This window comes from Alligator mississippiensis, chromosome 10 (genome assembly GCF_030867095.1).
Source record: "Alligator mississippiensis isolate rAllMis1 chromosome 10, rAllMis1, whole genome shotgun sequence".
NCBI classification, from domain to species: Eukaryota; Metazoa; Chordata; order Crocodylia; family Alligatoridae; genus Alligator; species Alligator mississippiensis.
The window spans coordinates 24,650,925-24,670,106 of NC_081833.1; the positions used below are offsets into that span (position 1 = coordinate 24,650,925).

General features: G+C 44.1%; 2 long non-coding RNA genes across 3 annotated transcripts in view; one reads left to right on the forward strand and one right to left on the reverse strand.

Moving 5' to 3' along the window:
• Positions 1 to 11,401, forward strand: part of LOC109284680 (uncharacterized) — a 421,234-nt gene extending 409,833 nt beyond the window's left edge. Inside the window, exon 5 of the long non-coding RNA XR_002092233.2 lies at positions 11,318 to 11,401. This is a non-coding gene — a long non-coding RNA (uncharacterized LOC109284680). The remainder of the gene's footprint in view (positions 1 to 11,317) is intronic.
• Positions 1 to 19,182, reverse strand: part of LOC132243556 (uncharacterized) — a 57,308-nt gene that overhangs the window by 26,388 nt on the left and 11,738 nt on the right. The gene's annotated exons all lie outside the window — the stretch shown is intronic.

The following is a 19,182-nucleotide window of genomic DNA, read 5'->3' on the forward strand; positions in this document are numbered from 1 at the left end:
TCTACTGGATGCAGTGAAGGCAGCAGCACTTCCCAGCCATCAGCTGGTGCTTTCACTGGCACACATCTGTGATTGATGGGCAGAGAAAATAAACACCTCATTAGTGCTATAATTCACTGGTTAGGCTCAGAGTCTTCTGTGGGAGGAAGTGAAAAAAAGAGTTCAGAAAGTTTAATAAAAAAAAAAAAAAGAATGAGAAAAACAGATCTAAAGGCCACACAAATCATTCCAGGGAGTTATCTGACCTGCTTTGAAAACTTTAATTGCTGGTAATGGACAACCTGTTGGGTGGTATTTTATTAACGCTAATAGATTTTTACGGGATATTTCTCACATTGCTCTCCCAGAGCCCAAGGAATACATTAAATATTAAAAGTTAATGCTCTCAGTTGCTGTTTCAAGGATGCCCTGCTGATAACGAGCTTTCCCGCAAGTTAGAAACCAGGAGAAAACATGAGCTGTTCTTGCCATTTACGGCCTCTGCAATAATAATGAAGAGAACGCTTGGTTCCAATGTGCAACTTCTGCCGGAGGATCTCAAATCCATTGCTAAATATTAACGAGTAAGGCACCACAGCTCACAGCTTATGGGTATGTATATGGTCCCTGGTTTGTGGGGGTACCCACATTTCATTGTCAGTCAATTTTCCTAACTTTCCTGAGGCTTTTTTATGGTAATTCACCCAAGATTTAACCAGAGCCAGGAACAAAACCCAAGCATCCTCTTTCCTAGCTACGATGTCATGTACAATGTGAATATGTTGAAATGCTGTAGTCATGCTGTCATAAAGGTGTTGCACTCACTCTTCTTGGCCAGATCTCTGGGGCAGGAGGACAGGCGGGCAATCAGTGGCTGAAGGAGCCAAACAAAATGTAAGCAGCTAGGGAAGGTTTTCTGAAGAAGGTATTTGTCTAGCAAAGGTCTTTCCTTGGTACACCAAGAGTACTCCCAGAGTACCTCACATCATCCTTATGAATGTGGATGGATTAGGACACTAAGTATTTCAGGTCTGTCTAGGGCCCCAACTCCTGGAAACATGGTGGCAGGAGAATTCCAGCTTTTGTTTAGTCAATGAAAATTTCTAGCTCTCCCAATTTCAAGGAAAATCTTGAAAGTCTGACTGGAGTTTAACTCTTGCAGTAAAGCCAGTGCAAGTCAGTTGCAGAGGGTTGAGGGGAGAGACAGGTGTCATTCCTGGGGACAGAAAAAGGACCTAGGCACCTCCTTCTGCCTTTCTGGGAAGGAAGGGAAGGAGTAGCCTGCCAGTGGGTGGGAGTGCATCTTAATCCTGTGGCAGGGTTGGCCAGGTAGAGGAGGGGGGTACATTCATGTGTGTTGTGGACCTCCAGTTTGCTTTAATCCAGCCTAGCCTGTGAGGCTTAATACTTATCTGAGCCATGTGTCTGCTCTGCTGTGATAGGAGTGAGGAAGAAGATGCTTGGAGTATTAGAGGGTGAGTGATAGGAGACTTGGTAGAATCTTCCTTTCCAGAGGCTAACTGAGAAGTTGCAGGGCTCGCCTTGCTGCTAGACTGCAACTTAGCAATAAAACGGTCTTATGTACTTAACAGGAATTGACTGCTCAGCCACCCCCTCCCCCCCACTCCCTCCTTCCTGCTACCCCTTGGCTTCTCCCAGTCCTCCCTCTTAGCAATAACTGCAGCTTTTCCTGATTGACCCCGCAGGCTTTTGAAAAACCTTTTTACTTAAACGTATATTGACCTCAGTCTTGCTGCCTGGTGAATTATGTCACAGCTGGCAATCTAAAAATCATAAATTAGGCCTCAAACCTGTGGAACTGTCTGCTAATGATACGGATCTGAGCCTTTATCGATGGGAGCTGTACCAGGTGCCTCCAAACCTCTGCTGAACAGGGAAGATGCCCTTTTTATGCCTTCCCTACAAATCATCCTGTGGGACCTGTAATTTTTTTCTCCACTTTTTCTACCTCCCCTTTTTTACTTTGTACCATGCATAAAATTTTATGACCTGGCTTAACCCATCTTCCAAAGGAAAAGAAGAGAAAGACATCAGACTTGACATCTTGGGTAGTGCTAATTTTATGGGGGGTCTGTCTTTCTTTCCATGTTTTATCATGTTTGCTGGTGGGGTTTTTTCTCCCTGACTGTATTTTCGTGGTCACTGCACTTGACAAAAAAAAAAAAAAAATGTAATGATATCAGAAGCATTTCTTCTTCAACGTTATAAAGTACTATAAGAGTTCTATTTACATTTATTGTTTTTTCCATGAATTAGGACCTGGGATATACTCATATACTCTCTTGTTGTCACTCTTATGTATGTGGGATGTAGAATGCACAGCAAAACATTAAGTCGCACCATAAGTTCAGTCAACCCTTACATCTTTGTGCAGAAAGCCAGTACCTCTTCCTTACTGGATCAACAGTATTACTATTGATCCAGTAAGGAAGAGGTACTAGCTTACTGGCTTTCTGCACAAAAATAGGGTCTTTCTTGTACTTGTCTTAAGCAGTGGAAGTATAAATGCCTGTTTAGCCCCTGGCACACGTTCATTTAATGACACAATGGAATCTGATCCCTGATCCAAACAATTGCATCTTCTGCCATGCCACGTGTGCATGGCAGAAGGCATGATTTTGTGATCAGGGATCAGATCCCCATCACACCATTTATTACTTGCCAGAGCAGGGGGAACGCAACATTATGATTCTGAACTCCTCCGGCTACAGCAAGTTGGGCTAGAGCTGAAAATCAGCTGATGATCAGCTCCATCCCTAGGACCACACTGGGTGCATCTACATGTGCTATTAATGTGAATGAATAAACTCTGATGCAGTTCACACTGAAGTTTATTCCTCCCAGGTGTTGCATTTACACGTGTGCCTGGGAATAAAGCACGTTGAGCTGGGTTGGAGCAGCCCTGTCTGACAGAAGGCCTGGGAGTTCAACCTGCCAGCCTATGGGTGCTCCTTCATCATTTGGAGTGAGAACCTGCAATCTCTGATTGAGTTCCACCAGAAATTCAACAGTCACCATCCCTCCATCCAACTTTCTTTAGAATACTCCAGCACCAACATCCCCTTTTTAGACACAATGATCAGGATCCAGAAGGGTAAAATACAGACCACAGTATACAAGAAACCCACAGACCAACATACATATCTGCACAGAACCAGCAATCACCCTAAACACACCAAAAAAGCTGTGATATACAGCCAAGCCCTCAGATACCACCGCATCTGTACTGAAGAGAACACCCGGGATTGCCACCTCACCAATCTTAAAAAGGCTTTCACCCAGAAAGGACACTCCTCCAGAGAGGTAGATCGCACGTTTGAAAGAGCCACCTGGATACCACGTGAAGAACTGCTGCAGTACAGAAGAAAAACACCCACAAATCGCACACCGCTGGTTATGACCTATCACCCATCCCTTGAACCTGTACGGAAAATCCTCAAAAAATTGCAACCCATATTAGAAAGAGACCCTATTCTTAAAAAGATCTTCCCAGAGCCACCCATCCTAGCCTTCAGACAAGCACCGAACCTCGCCAACCTCATCACCAGCCAGTCCTATCAGTGTCTACATGTGCACTGCAGCGCATTAAATAATGCTGCCTCAAGATAGTACTTGTGTTTACAAGTACTAACCTACAGCAGCACTTATTAGCTTACTGTGGCCTAATAGAGCCTCATGTGTAGATGCTGAGACTTTATTGCTGAGCTGATTAGGCAGCTCTGCAGTAAACATCTCATGTAGATGCGCCGACCGGGTTTCAAACCAGCTCCGGCCACATGTTAAATTTAAGGCATCATACAAACCAACCATGAAAACGTTCACATTATATTTGGAACATTTTTATGGCTTGTTTGCCATGTTATGGGACCTTAAATTGAATGCACATGTAACACCCTTGTCATTTATGCTGTGATTAACACATTGACATAAATGTAATGTGTAGAAGGGGCCTTTGAGTCTCATGCTTCTGTGGAGTCCATAGATGGATCATCCTCTTCCAGCAAACACACAAGAGTAGGACTCAATTTTCTATTCAGTCTTTCACATTGGCAGTAGGCCCAGGATTGGACGAAACTGCCTGGTTTCCCACCACTTGGAAGGGGTCCAGAAAAGGATGCAACTTTTTAGCTCTTCATCACATTGGCAGCAGGATTGGAGAAGAACGGAACTCACTGTCTAGCACCACACAATTCCTCTTACTAGCAACTCTAGTCATTTCTTGGCATCTTATGTGTCTGTCTCTAGATCTAGGGTGCATTTCTTCATCAGCAATGTCTAGAAAACAGGGTTCCCTGTTATTGCTCTCTGTGACTGAGATTAGCCTCGTATCTTGATTTGTTTTAGAAAATGCAAAAACAGTATATAGAGACAGCTACAGGCAGAGTTCGTGGCACACATGAGGGCCTGATCTTCCAAGCACTGCTCATGAAACGAATCCCACTGACTTCTATGCGGTTGACTGGGGATGAGCATTGCTCAACTCCCAGTGAAGTCAATGAAAGTATGAGGGCACTCAGGATCTTCCAGGAAGGCTCAGAAATATCAGATAAATAAGCAGCTGATAGAAGCTTTAGCAAGGGCTCACAGAATCCATCCCTTGATATTTTACTTCGTCCATCTCCTGAGCACCTTAAATAGAGACTAGAAGTCGTATTAAGCCCCTTATTTTTAAAGGCCTTACAAAAAAACCCTATTAAAACAAATGTTTTAGTGCAATTAAAAAAGGAAATCAATCAAACATATTTTTTTTTAGATCAAACCATTACCCTGAAGTATTTGTAATGCAAAGAATGCGTTTATGACCTAGTGCAGCGTGAGATCCAGAGAATGAAACCGACTAATCTTTTTTCATGATTAGAGATGACATCAATGCAAATTACTTAATGTAAACGTGGTAGGTAGTTAGTTAGATCCTACAAAGGCTAGGTTAATTTTTTTCCCCTTTTACTAATCTACAAGACAGGCACAGATAAGGACATTTGTGTTTTTAATACAAGATTTTTAAGTAGATAGCATCCCTTTAAAGAAAATGTGAGGTCATAAATACTCTGAGATTAGACATACTGAGGACCGGATATAGCAATGGTTCTGGGTTTATGGCATTCCTCAAGACGTACAGTATAAGACATTCTGTGACTGGCTTTTATGAAGATCAAAAGGCTTAAAGCCCTTCAGAATGAGATTTCCCAATCATCCAAAAGGAGACACCAAGTTGTCAAGGGGTAAAAGACTCTTTGAAGTGTCAAGATAAGAACTGTCTAACCCTCTGTCCTGTGCAAAAGCCATTTTTGCCCCTGCCAGAGGAGCACATCGTTCAGTTAGATTTCTTTTACACAAATTATTTGTAGGGATTGATGGTCTGAGTTAGACAAGGTAGAAGGCTGACTGTATCCTCTACCCCAGGTGGGACCAGAATCCAAACAGAATTTTTGAGAGGTTTGAAAAACACAGAAATATATGATCTATATCATATATCTATCACATAGTTTATGTGTGTGTGCGTGTGCATTAACACATGTACATTACTGCCTTCCCTTGCCTCATGGCTAAATTGTGAGTCAGACTAAGTATATATTTAAGGGAGTAAGAATGGCAATTATATCCAGCATGTACTATCAAGCCTTTATGTTTGAGTATATGGGCTAGGGACAGACATTCAAAAAGTCAGAGCCTGAATTGATTCAATCTTTGCAGGTTAGTTTAACCTGTGTAGATTGAACCAATTTGCAAGTGAATAAACATTCACTTTTGACTCCGGAAATGCAGGCAGATACCTGCAATGGCTCAGGCCAGGAGCCAGGGGCGCTAAAGTGAGCCCTCAGCTGGAGGGAAGCTAAGCTGACAGAAGGGGCATGGCCTGAGTATGGTTGGGGAGGGGTTTAAATCCCCACCCGGGCCTGCGGGGACTCCATCTGGGGTCTGCCTGGAGGGAAAGGGGGGAAGCAGCCCCTGACAGGGGTTCCCAGCCCCCAACCCCCTGCTCACTCACTGGCTGGGAGCAGGAGTAGGGACAGGGCCAGACCCTGGTAGCCTGAGGGGAAGTGGGGGTTTAACCCCCACATTGAGGGAGGGGACAGGGGGTGGGGGTAGCACAGGCATGAATAGGCTCTGCTCATGCGCCTGGGGCTGTGCACCCAGGGCTGTGGTGGCCAGATGCAAGTAGCCTGATGTGAAGGATGGGTGTAATCCTCGCATTGCAGGCAGCAGCGGCGGAGGCACGACACGGCACCCTGGGCTGAGTCCTTCCGAACAGTGGCTAGCCAGTCGCAGTGAGGGGGCAGGGAGATGGGATGTGACATTGCTGTGGGGAAGGGGAATGTGACCTGGCTGCAGGGGAGGGGGGAGTCAGGGCTAGTTGCAGAGTTGCCTTCTGCTGAGGCAATATGGCCCAGGCTGGGGCAGCCCCAGGGGGTGGGGGTCAGTACCTGCCATCTCCTGCCTCCATCTCTATGTGGGGGCTGCGGTTTGCAGGCAGGCTGCAGCTGCAGCACAGCTCCCCACCTTCCTCCCTCTCCCGGTGGCAGCAGAGTAAACTTATTGCAGCAGGCAAAAGTGAAGCACCTGTCACTTGCTATCTGCTCACAGCAGTGTTGGGTGTTCAGGGCAGGCTGCTGCAGGCCAGGGACATGGGCAGTGGTGGGAAGAGACAGTGGACCTCTGCAGTCCAGTCCAGCCCGGCCCTGTGGTCCAGAAATGCAGCCCGGTCCAACCCAGCCCTGCAGCCCAGGGGAATATACAGTGACTGATCTGTGGCAGCCTGCCCTGAGCACCCGGTGTTGCTGTGAGCAGGCGGCAGGTGACAGGTGCCTCACCTCTGTCCATTGTGATAGTTTGCTCCACCACCAGGAGAGGGAGGGACGGGCTGCTGTGGTGGGTGGAGGAGGAAGGTGGGGAGCTGTGCTGCAGCTGCTGTCCACCTGCAAACTGCAGTCTCCATGCAGGGCTGGAGGAGGCCATGCTGCCACAATGGGAGGCAGTGGTGAGTCAGGCTCTGTAACTAGCCTTGGCTCCCCCGCCCCTGCACCCAGGTCATATCCCCCCTTCCCACAGCCAGGTCACATCCAACCTCCCGGCCCCTCTCCACAGCTAGCTAGCTGCTCCTCAGAGGGACTCAGCTCAGGCTGCCATGTTGGTGCCCGTCACTGCTGCCTACAGTGGGTGGATTAAAATCCCCCCTTCCCTTCCTTTTCGGCTACTGGCATCTGACCGCTGCAGCTCGGGGTGTATGAGCAGAGCCTTGGTGCCTGCACCAGCCCCTCTGCAATGGGAGGATTATAACCCCGCCTTTCCCTCAGGCTGCTGGGGTCTGGCCCCAGCCCTGCTCCTGCAGTGAGGGGGTGGGGGTCTGAGGACACCTAGCAAGGGCTGCTGCCCACTTGCCAGGCAGACCCGGCAGCACTCCAGAACAGGGTTTCCCACCCTCACCCCTTTCTCAGCCAGTCAGAACAATGATAATGCTCCAGCTAGGGAGAAGAAGTGTGGGGCCAACCCTGCTTGGCTGGAACAGACAGCACAGCCCAGCCCAGGGCTGTAGAGCAGGAGCAGGGGTGGGATGCTGGGGGACTCTGATTTAACTTAAACTAGGAAAGGGTCTGGGACACAAGTTTCATAAACCGGTTTGACCTCATTTCATTAAGTCTGATACTCAGTATTGTCAACTCTCATGATTTTTGGTGTTGTTCTGAAAGTCTACGCTTTAGGAATGTGAAAATTTTAGCTCTTTCTTTTATATATGTATATAAATATAAATATATATAAAAGAAAGAGCTAAGATTTTCATGTTCCTGAAGCATAGGTTTTAAGAACAATGTCAAAAATCACGAGAGTTAGCAATACTGGATACTTCATTCAATGAGGTTTATCTCAAACCAGTTTTGGCCATTTTGGAACTGGTTTATGTGCACTGAACTTTTCTTCTATTACAGGTTCAAACCAGTTTCTGATCACTTAAACCAGTTTATGTGTAACTTTTGTCTCTAGCCATAGTAGTTGGGATTTCTTAAGACGAGCTTGTGGGTAGGGAGAAGGAGTGAAGAGATGGAGTCATAACTTCATACCTGTGCTCATTAGCCACAGTAACGGAGTTAATGTGGCAGCAGAGGGAGTAATAATATACTGGTGTCTTTGCTAGGAATAAATTACTACTTATCAGCAGCATGGGGGTATCTGGGGAAGAATTATTCTTCAAAGCAGGTACATCTGTCACAGCACAACACACACATTGTCCCTTAGTCAGGGCGGTTTCTAAAGTCTCACTTTGGCCATTTTCTAGGGCTGTGTGAAGCTTCGGTCCCTGATTTGATTCAGTGGAGATTTGGCCTGATTTGGTGGCCAAATCTCTGAATCCAAATCGAATCAGAAGACCCTTTAATCTTTCTGAATCAATTTGGAGAGATTCGGAAAGATTCAGTGATTCGGACATAGACACAATTTTAAATGTTTTTTCTACATACCTCTAAGTACCAGGCGGCTTGTGGATGCTGTGATGCCGGGGCACATGGAGCATCCCAGAGGAGCACAGGGGGCTCCCCAGAGGACTCAGCAGCAGACCTGGAAGCGGACCAGAGGCACTTCGAGTCCACTTGCGGGTCCACCAGGGAGTACACAGAGTTCCCCCCCTCCCCCCCGCTGCCACCCTGGCTCAGCCACTGGTGCCTTCTGGGTCTGGGGGGGCACCAGGGGTCCCCCCATGGCCAATCACCAAGCTGGGGGGATGAGGGGGGGCCCCACTGAGTGCTCCCCGGTGGACCAGAAGTAGTTCCAGTTCGTCGCCAAGCACTCAGCCCCGCCCCCCCCCCCAATGTTCCTGTGGGATGCTCCATCCACCCCACCATCACAGCGTTTATGAGCCGTGTCTGGTACCTTGAGGTATATAGAAAAAACATTTAAAGCTGTGGCTATGTCTGAATCACATCAAACTTTCAGATTTGGATTCAGCCAAATCAAATCTGGGACAGTGATCCGCATCAATGAATCGAATTACTGTCCCTGATTCGGGCTGAATCCGAATCAAATAGGGCCCATTTCGCACACCCCTACCATATACTACCCACTTTTTAATGCCTCTCAGTTTCCAGCCTCCATTTGGTGCTGGAAGCAGGAGCAGCAAGGTGCCATGAGAAGACCCATCCATGCAGTATTTCTAGAGTTATCAAAGGCAGGAAGGGCCAAAAATTTTCCCACAGGTTTATTCTCACTAAGTGGTAAGAGCAATGATTTGCAGATGCTTAGATGGCTAATTAGTTGGCATATGAGCCAGATAATCAATAAAACAGATAAGCATCTAATCTGGCATGTTTTCCTTGCACAGCAGAAATTGCTGGTATGTCATGTTTTCAATCCATAAAGAGCAACCATTTACTTTCAGTCTGATGACTTTTTAAGGGAAAGTAGCAAAACAAGAAAGAACAAAAGTAGTTTCCACAACAGAGAGAAAGTGATGTATGTGCCTACTCTGCTTAAAAAAATAAATCCCCAAACCCCTCAGAAACTTTACATCTCAACTAAGGATAAAACAGCAGTTGTCAGCAGATACCTAGACATTTAAAGCTAAAAATATATGAAACTCCCATAGTCCCTATACACCACACACAAATATAGTCCTCCTTTACAAATATATAATCTATACACTGACTGCTCTAATGTTTACAACTGACGTAATTCTCTTTTGGCATGCCTTAGAGGTGATCAGAAAAATGTAGAGGGAAGTATTCTATCAGCGTGTGCGGTTCTATCAAAATTGGAACATGCAAAATCATGCTGATTTCACTAACATTTTTGTCAAACATTTTTGGAACAACATATTTTCTTCTTTTTTTGTTTTTCCCTAATATTTTTATTTTGCATTATAATGTAGATTCTAATATAACATAAAAGAAGTCAAGTTTAAAATGTTTCAATTGATCCAAAATGAAGTTGAGGGAGATCTTGGGGTTCTGTTCCAGCTCAGAATGAAAACTGACTGGGAAAAATCAAATCCTTCATTAAATGAAATGTCCAGTTCCCCACCTACACAAACTCAACACAATGGACACATGGGCAAGCATCTCATACTCTGTTTTAGTGACAAAACAATGTAGAAACAACTGCAGTGATCTCCCAGCAATTTTTTTTCCTTGTCTAGTCTTGACCACTTAAGCCTCTTTCTTCTATAGCCATTAAGCCATCAAAATTCCAAACACCAGAACTTTGCTGGTTTACACGTGCCAAGATCTTGGTATCAGACACTGGACTAGATGGGTTTAATGCAGCCTGGAAATTACTACGCTCCTGAATTCCAAAATCCCTTTCGCTGTAAGCTTTAAAACCAAAGTGGAGAGCTGCACATAAATTATTACATTGTCATTTAATCTGGATTCAGTCCAGTGTGAACCCTGAAAATTTGGAGATGATCCAGTTGAGTGGCAGGAACAAGGCTGAAACTCATAGTAAACACCACGTGACTTTTGGTATTTGCAGTGCATCTGTTTTCTCTGCCCTTGCTGTACCTTTGTCTGGGTCTACAGAGGATCCTGGGTGACTGGTGGTTTTATTATGGCCTGGCACATCTGAATGTAAGCCACTCAGCTTGTCAACATGCTCCCAACAGAAAAACTTCACTGGAAAACCTTGCTCTGGGCTTTGAAATCTGAACAGTGGCCAACTCCAGCTGAGGGATGTGCTGAGTGCCTTTCTCTGTGAAGTTGCCGTCTGAACAATGGAAGTTTTGTGTGGGTTGAAAAGACAATGGGTAATGAACAGGACAAGTGTGTGTCACATATTTAACTGGAGATGGGTGGGTATCAACAGAAACAAAATCCTGCCACCAGCTTCTCCATAAGTGCAGCACCCTAATGCTCACATTAATAATCATAAATTATCAACACTTATACACCCCAACTTCCCCTTCTAAAGAGACTTTATATTTTACAAGCTCTAGTTTGCTTGAACATCTGGCCATACATGTGCTCCTTTGAAAGCTGCTCCTTATTAAATATTCCAGGAAACTCAAGAGGAAAACTCCCAGGAGGGGGAAAGAGGGGTATTTTTAAGAGATGTGCTTTTCCTTAATAAATTAATTAAGTGTTTAAGAAGAGACCATGGCTTGTAACAACCAGAAAGATTCTGTTGTTAATATTTTCTATAGATCTCTTTTTCAAGTGCTCGACTTTGCAACCCTGAATCAAGCTGAATAGTACTTACATTGTGCAGGCTCATTAAAGTCAAAGGGATATGCTGTGGGAGTATTATTCTGCATGTGCAAGAATTGCAAAATGTGGGCCTTTATTTTTACGTCCTTGAGACAAACTGATTCCATTTTATTATTTATTCTTTGTAGGTCCTAGAGGACACCAAATGAGATCATTGCACAAGGCACAGTACCTACATATAGCAAGACACCATTTATGATAAAAAATAGGTAAGACCAATGAACAGTGAAAGAAAGGGATTATTATTATTCCCATTTTAAAGATAGGGAAGTAAGTCATGGGAACTGAATAATTTGCCCAAGGTCCATCAAGGATCTTATGACAGAGCAATGAAAAGAACCCAGATCTTCTGCTTTCCACACTGTAATCTCCTTCCTCTTACTAGCCAGTAGTTTCATATAACTGTTGGGGCTGGAAAATGAGGATCAATCGTGTTTAAAAGAGGTTTTTGCTTTTTTTTAATAACTCATTACTGCCAGAAGGCAGGGCATGGAGGCTGAGAGCTTTGTGAAGTTCAGAATAGGATTGGACACTTAGGTCAAATTTTTGAAGAGCAGCCACAAATTTCAGATGCCTCAGGTTTTGGTTTTCCAAATGGAAATGCATAGGCTCAGATCCTTGAAGATATTCAAATATTTAACTCCCACTGATTAAAATTATATTTCAGTGGGCTTTTGTAGCCTAAATATCTTTAAAGATCTGGGCCTTAATGAAAATGTTGGTCTTTGGCTCAGTTCTCCTCTGCCAGTCATGTAGCCATTTATTCCTGTCCAAAGTATCCCAGTTAACTCTACAAGATCTTTCTTTTTCAATCAAGCTACAGCTTCTAAAGTTTTGTTCAGGCTATGAGCAGATGTTGGGAGCCAATCCAGATTGGTGTATTATGCTTATAAGAGGTCATGGACATAAATCTCCTTTCTTTCTGCAGCTGTAATAGATGCAGTGTAAAACTCTGGTCACCATATTAGGGGAGAAAGATCCTGATACAGGGCAAAGCAGAAGGCAACCAGAATGATGTAGGGTCTTTGGGGATTTCCTACTATTCAAAAAGGCTGGAAAAAAAGAGCTAAGACAAATGGTGGAAAAAAAGAAGACACCACTTTCTTCTATTCTTTAAGGTATAAAAATATCTGAAGGGAATATAGACGTGAGGGGTTACAGGGCTGTATGAGCTAGTGTCACATACAAGAAGAAGAGAGCCCTGATTCAGACTAGGGGCAAGCCAGCACACAAGAAATTTAGGCAGGATTGCCCCAGACAGAGAGGCGTTCATATACATAACAAATAACAAGCTACCAAAGGTAATAATCATGTCAATAGCTTTTTAAAGGTGCTTCATAGGAAACTGTGAGAAAAGATAAGTAATGTGGGTGGCTAAAGGAGGAAGGGAGAGTCCAGTGGTTACCAAAAGAGGCTGAGTGTGATGGAAACCCTGGCTTTCTTCCAGTTCAAGATTTCCTATCAGATTAATTATATTGCAACAGGCGCTGGGGCATTCTGTGATATATACTTCATGTATCAAAGGTGCTGTGCAAAAATCAATGGTGGCTGTAATACAATAGCATCAGCTCTATGTATTGTCCCCAAGACACACTGATGCCACCCAGATGCTTTAAAAACACAGGGTTGAAACCTAAGTCATGGTCTTGCCCCATGGTTCAAATGGGCTGAATGAAGATGGCTGTGCTCTGCAGGAGATTCCTCCTGTGGGGGGTAACACCCAGATGGTTTAGCAGCTGGCTCCTATGCCCTCCACTTCTGTAGAAGGTTTCATGAGGATATTCCTGAGGCCTGAATCCATAGCTGATACTAGGCATAACGAGAAGATTTCCTACAAAATTTCCATCATCTACTGTTTCTTAGCTATGCTGGAGTACGGCAAGAATGGTAATTTGTGTGATTCAGATCTGCAACCGCAGAAAGTTTGTTTTCCTGATCTGGTTCAGATGAATTCCAAGCTTAAGGTATCTCTTTGTCCAAATTTTGCTGGGATGATTCCAGAAACTTCTTTTACAATACCTGAACTGTCATAATTTTTCAATTTATCTGTCAAAACATTTGTTAATTTATCATGACAAGTTGTGCTTCTTTTAAAATGTATTGTTATATCACATGGAATTTCCTGTGTGTTTACCAGGGACAAACAGTGTGGTAGAATAATTGTTCAGCCTGATAAGCCATGTTTGAGGTGGGGAGAAAAGCCAAAGGACCGGTGACCCTATACAACCTATCTTTTGCTCAGAGTAAATTATAATAGTTTCTCAGTTGTTCTGTGATATGCTTCTTCAGACAACTTGATCTTCCTCCATTTATGAGGAACCTGCCAACCTGGTTGAGAATCGCTGCTCTAAGATATGCCTCTACTGGTTTTATGGTGCTCCTAGGACCACTCCTTTCAAAAGCACTAGAACTGGTTATGAGGCAGCAATGCCTCCTTGAGGCATCGCCTGCTGGTGCTCTCCAAATCTCTGTTTCCAGCATGGTTGAGGGGGGCCATAGAGTGTACCATGGGGAAAACTTTGCCAGCTCTTGTTTGTGTTCGGTGCCTGTGGAATGGGAGCAGGTAGGTGGAGGGTGCTTGAAAGCAATGCTTCTAGGGGTATAGTGGACACAATGTAGACATACCCTACAAAACACTGCTGTATGTTTTGATTTTGAGAATATGGGCAACCTACCCAAGATGAAGGCTACCTTGTGATGGCATGATGTATCCACAATTCAAGATGACAGAAATCTTGTGATATTAGCGGTCTCATGGGATCTTTAAAAGTTCAGGTCAACAGAAATCTTGAATAGCAGCTGTCATTGTGCCTTTTTCTGCTGCTTGGGGCCCAAATCCTATGAGAACAGATTTCATCAAACAGCAGACTCAAGTTATAACCCTGGGTTAACCTTGGTTAACGAGTTTTAATTTAAACTGCATCCAAATCCAGGTCTGGGTCTGAATACTATCTCCAGTGTTCATCCTCAGTCTTGGCCGTAACTCCATGGGCCAGTGGGACTGTTTCTTCCCAGAACTCTTGAGGTCTGTGCACTTTAGCAGAGCATCTTTCTTGTAACCCTTGTTTTATACCACTGTTCAGTGGTGCCATTGTAGCAACTATTGTGGGGGCTCCTGGCCTCTCACCTCTTCAGAGCTGGTATAATGGCCTGAGTGCTGTGCCTTTGCCTTTCTAATAGACAAGTTGCCAACCCCAGGCTTCATCACAGATGTTGGAAGGGGACTGAAGTTAGGCACTTTCCATCTTCCATTCAAAAAAATAAATGTTGTCTGCTGTATGGCAAATGCACTCTCAACTGTGGAAGGGTGAAGGGCAAGTGCAGTAGGGAGTGCTTTGGGAGAGTGAGAGGCAACAGGGGAGCTTTCGCAAAGCTAAATGGAAGCGAAATAACACAGAAACCTCAGATTATAAATGAAAAAAGAGAGGTTATGCAGTAATTTATGAGCAGCATAAATTGGCTTTGATGTAACAGAGAATCAGGCCCTTCCTCATTTATTCCATGATGTACTGATTATAAGTGCAAATTGCCTCATCCAGTGTGGTCAAAACAGAGTTAAACCCCCAAAAGTGCATTATGGGATTCTTTTTCCTTCCTCTCTCCTCCTCCCTCTCTCTCAAGAGCTGTGTGTTTGAAATGATATCTATTTCTCTTTGTGACAGCACACCCTGACTGCTGCCTTGACGTTCTCCCAAGCTGACATCCCAACCAGTATGACACTGATGCCTTTGGGCAGAAATCAGAGCCGGTTTGCTACATGCCTATGTGTAGCCACAGTGCCTGTAGCGCCTTGCGAGAGCCCCCAGTGCCCTGTTGGGGAAATGGAGTGAGCACGTGGGCTCTGAGTGAACTCTGAGAGGAAAGCAGGCATCATCCATAATGATCCCGCTACCCATTTTTGGCTTTAAATGTTCATAGCGACATATTTTCCTTCCCTTGCCTTTGAGAGGGTTCATTTCCTGTTTCTTCCCTCATTTCTGAGTCCTTGGGGAGCTGTGCTTTTGTGAGCTGGAAAAGGAGCGTGCAGGCATCTGATCAGCCCTTATTAGTGTCGGGAGAGATCTAACAGTTCCTGGCTTCTGGGACCATTACCTGTCATTTGGCTTTATTAAGCTGATGATAAGAAAGTTTAAAATTAAAGGCTTTATGAGTTGGCTTGCATTTAGAAAGGGAAGCGGTGACTTGGAGGGCAGCACTGAGTTTGCAAAGGGAGCATTGGAAATGGCACCAAAATTGGCTGTTTACCTTAGCACAGAGGAATCCTTTGCCAACAGGCAGAGGCTGGAATGGCCTGAGGGCATGCAGAAGTCTCCATCTCTGTTCATGCTACAACTGATTCTATGTGCGGTAGATACAAGGCAAGAAGAAAACAGTCCCAACTTGAGCCACTGCTTATAGAGAAAGGGTGGTCTTGTGGTTAAGGCTCTGTTCAGTGCTGCTACATCCTGGATCTACTGAAGAGTTCTTGAATGACAAAGGGCAAGTCACTTTACCTTCATTTCCCACTCTGTAAAATAGGCAGGCTGATGCTCATTATTTCTCCTACCCATTGTTTTCTTGTCTCTTTAGACTGTAAACTCTTTGGGGCAAGAACTGCCTCTTCCTTTATGTTTGTACAGTACCTGGCACAATGAAACCCCAATCATATTTGGGCCTTCAAAACATAAATAATGCTTCTGATCCCATGTTGACAGGGCAAATCAGATCATTAAAAGGGCTAAAAAGAAAGGATTTTTTTTCAAGGGACTGCACCACTAATGAGAGCTTCTGAGCTGATCCCTGAATTAACTTTAAAAATGCCATTTTTAATTAAATAACCTCAGTCCAGTTAGTGAATTAAGGTGTGACAAAGGAACATTTGGGGCCAATTGAAATGAAGTGCTGCTTTCACTTTTGTTTTGATGTTTTTGATCTTGTGACTATAGTGCAGCACTGTGAGTCAGGACTCTTGTTTTTAATGCCCTCATCTGCCACCAATTTGCTCTGATCTGGGATAAATCACTGATGGCTGGAATTTTCCACACAGCTCTCTGTTGTTATAGGTGCCCTGTCTTCTTTCTGCCAAAAATTGGGTGCAGGCACCAGTCTTAGTGTTCAGATGGCTAATAACTCAATTTTGGGTGCAAGGCAAACTGCAGAGCTCTACTAACTGGCAAGATTTATCCCTGCAGTGAACTGTAGTTGCAAAAATGAACATGTTTTCTGCATGCACTGTCCAAGAGAGACTGCTTTTCAAAAACCTGGCCCTTGATTGCTCTGTGCCTCAGTTTGTTCATTTTTGTCTTTGCTTTTCCTGTGTATCACTTTTCTTATCCAATTTGGACTGAAATAAAGTACTAGATTTATAGATGTAAGGGCTAGATCACTAGGTCCAGTGGTGTTAACACCATTAGGATCATTTAGTAACCTCTTCTTCATGTGGGCGATAAGATTTTTTCCCAGAATATGAATTACAGCTAGTCTTTGAGAAAGACGTCCAAGCTAGTTTTAAGGTGGTGATGTGTCCATTGTGTGCTTATTAATATGTTTTATTATATAATCACCATCTTTTCTAGGGAACTGTATCCTTATTTCAAAGTAGAATTTGTCTATGTTCAGTCCTAAACTATCTGCTTCTTAGATAAACCGAGGCCCAGAGGTTTTAGGAACCACGGAGAAAGGGAGAACAGTGTTCATGCTACTGTAATGAGCAGTATTGAAGGAAGAAGTGGAGATACATGATAAAGTGCAAGAATCTACAACTTGTAGATTCTTTACATTTACTTGTAAATCTGTAAATTCAGATTTACAAGTCTGAATTTCACTCTGTCTTTTGGGTAGCATGGGCCCATCCTTTGGAAAGTCTGTAGGCGGGAGTGGGGAATTCTGATATCAGATAAGGAGCCAACGCTTGATAGAAACGTTATGGAATTCTCTCCAATTCCTTCCATCCTTATGGAGGAGAGGATGGAGCTTTCCAAAAATGGGAAAAAGCAGAGGTTCCTGCCTCAAACAGCACAAAGACCTTCTGACCCTCTCTATTTCATGATTTAGGGTGTGATCATTAAGGTACTAAGTATCTTCTGGAAGATTCTGAATGCCTTCAACTTCCACTGACCTCATTGAGACTTCTGGGCACTCTGCATCTCTCAGAAGATGCTCAGCACCTTTCAGAAGATCAGACTGATACCCAAGGAGAGTTGCTGCTGCTTCAGTGTCTGTTGCAGAGGTGTGGGCCGTACGAAGTGAAAGTCCTGAATTTCATCCCCAATGCTGTATTCTGACATTAGCTGGTAACAATACTGTCTGTATCTCTGCAGTCACAGATCATTCATGCCTACTTGAGTTAAAAGTTGACACACCAAGAAGTAATTTATACACTATCATTCTTATTTTGCCATATCTGTATGCTTAACTATAAAGAGATGTGTCAAAAGAACATAGGTATTGCCATGCTAGAAGAAACCAATCATGCATCTAGTCTGGGTTCACATATCAGAACTTTGAATGCTCCAGAGAGAAATATTAAAAAAGGACAAGGTTGTACACTTTTACTATTTAATTTTTAGTTTTTAGATGATATTAGCTAGTAACCCTAACTATGACAGTAGTCATGTGGTGCTAAGCATTGTATAAGGAGAAGCAGCCTTTTCCTCCAGTGAATTTCCAGTTTCCATAGAGAACTAGTGGTAGAAAATATGCATTGCTATATCAAGTATACAATTGGGAACTGAGACCCAGAGGGATAAAAGGGGTTTTATACAACAAGTGTCTAGCATTAAAATGTATTGAACTTTCAATTCTTGGAGCTAAGAGCAGTACCGTAACCTCTAGACCAAGAGTCAGCAATCTATGGCCCCGATCTGATCTGACATATGGACATAGGGCTTCAGCAACATTCAGCAGCAGGGGGGCTCTAACAGCAGTTGCATTCCCCTGCTGCCCTGGGAAAACACAGTAGTAGTGGACACTTTCCCCATGCTGCCACTGGGGAAAGTGATGGTGGTGGCTGGGTCCTAGTCCCCACTCCTCCACCCACCTCTGACCTGAACTGGGTCAAACTGCCCACAGCCTTAAAAGGTTGCTGACCACTGCCCTAGACTGTCCTTCCCCTACCCTTTAGTCTATATTCCTAACCACAGCTAAAGATTAACCCCAGTTGGTCTCTTAACCATGAGGAATCACACCTTTTAGGTCATGTCTGCACTGCCTCTATGCTGAGCCATGTGTGCCAATGAGAAACATGTCTCACTGACTCCAGCCCCTGGCAAGTAGCCATTTTAGAGTAGTTCTGAGTAGCTCCAAAACCCAGGCATAAGAACTTGACAATATTTCTGAATGTATGCTCAGCACTACTCTGAAGTATCTACATTACCCAATTTCTGTGATTTGCCCTGCACAGAGCTAGACAAGCTCTCCTGCTGTTCATGTATTGTCACAATAGCACTGTAATATATTTCACTGGGGATTTATTTCATCTTTGCAGTTCTGGCCATATGGCCTGATTTGAAGCCTTTCAGAAGATAATCTTTTGGGTCTTTTAAAATTCATCTTAGTTGAAAACCACACACAAAAAATTATTACAAAGCAGCAGCGTGGAAGAGGGTTAGAGCTTGACCCAGACATAGTGCTGTGGGTGGCTGCTTTGTGTCACACGGCCTGGGAAAGGGGGTTATAACAAGCCTGACTCAGATGGATCATCTCAGGCTAGAGGCAGCCTCTGGTTTGGATAGAAGTTTTTCAACACCAATCACCATTTATGCTGCTCCAGTAGGAGACATAGCCAAGACTTCCTTGTGCCTGGCTGTTTCCACTCTATCGGTAGCTTTGTTATCCAAAGTAACCAAGGCTGTTTCAGTTTATGTAGGGAACCATCCTAGCACAATGTCTGGCCAGGATCAGAAAAGCACAATAATGATCTTTAGACCCCATCAGGCAACACCCCTTTTGAGCTGTATTTTGTATTTAGTACAACCAAGAGTCTAGCTTGTAGTATCTCAAAGCCCTATAAACT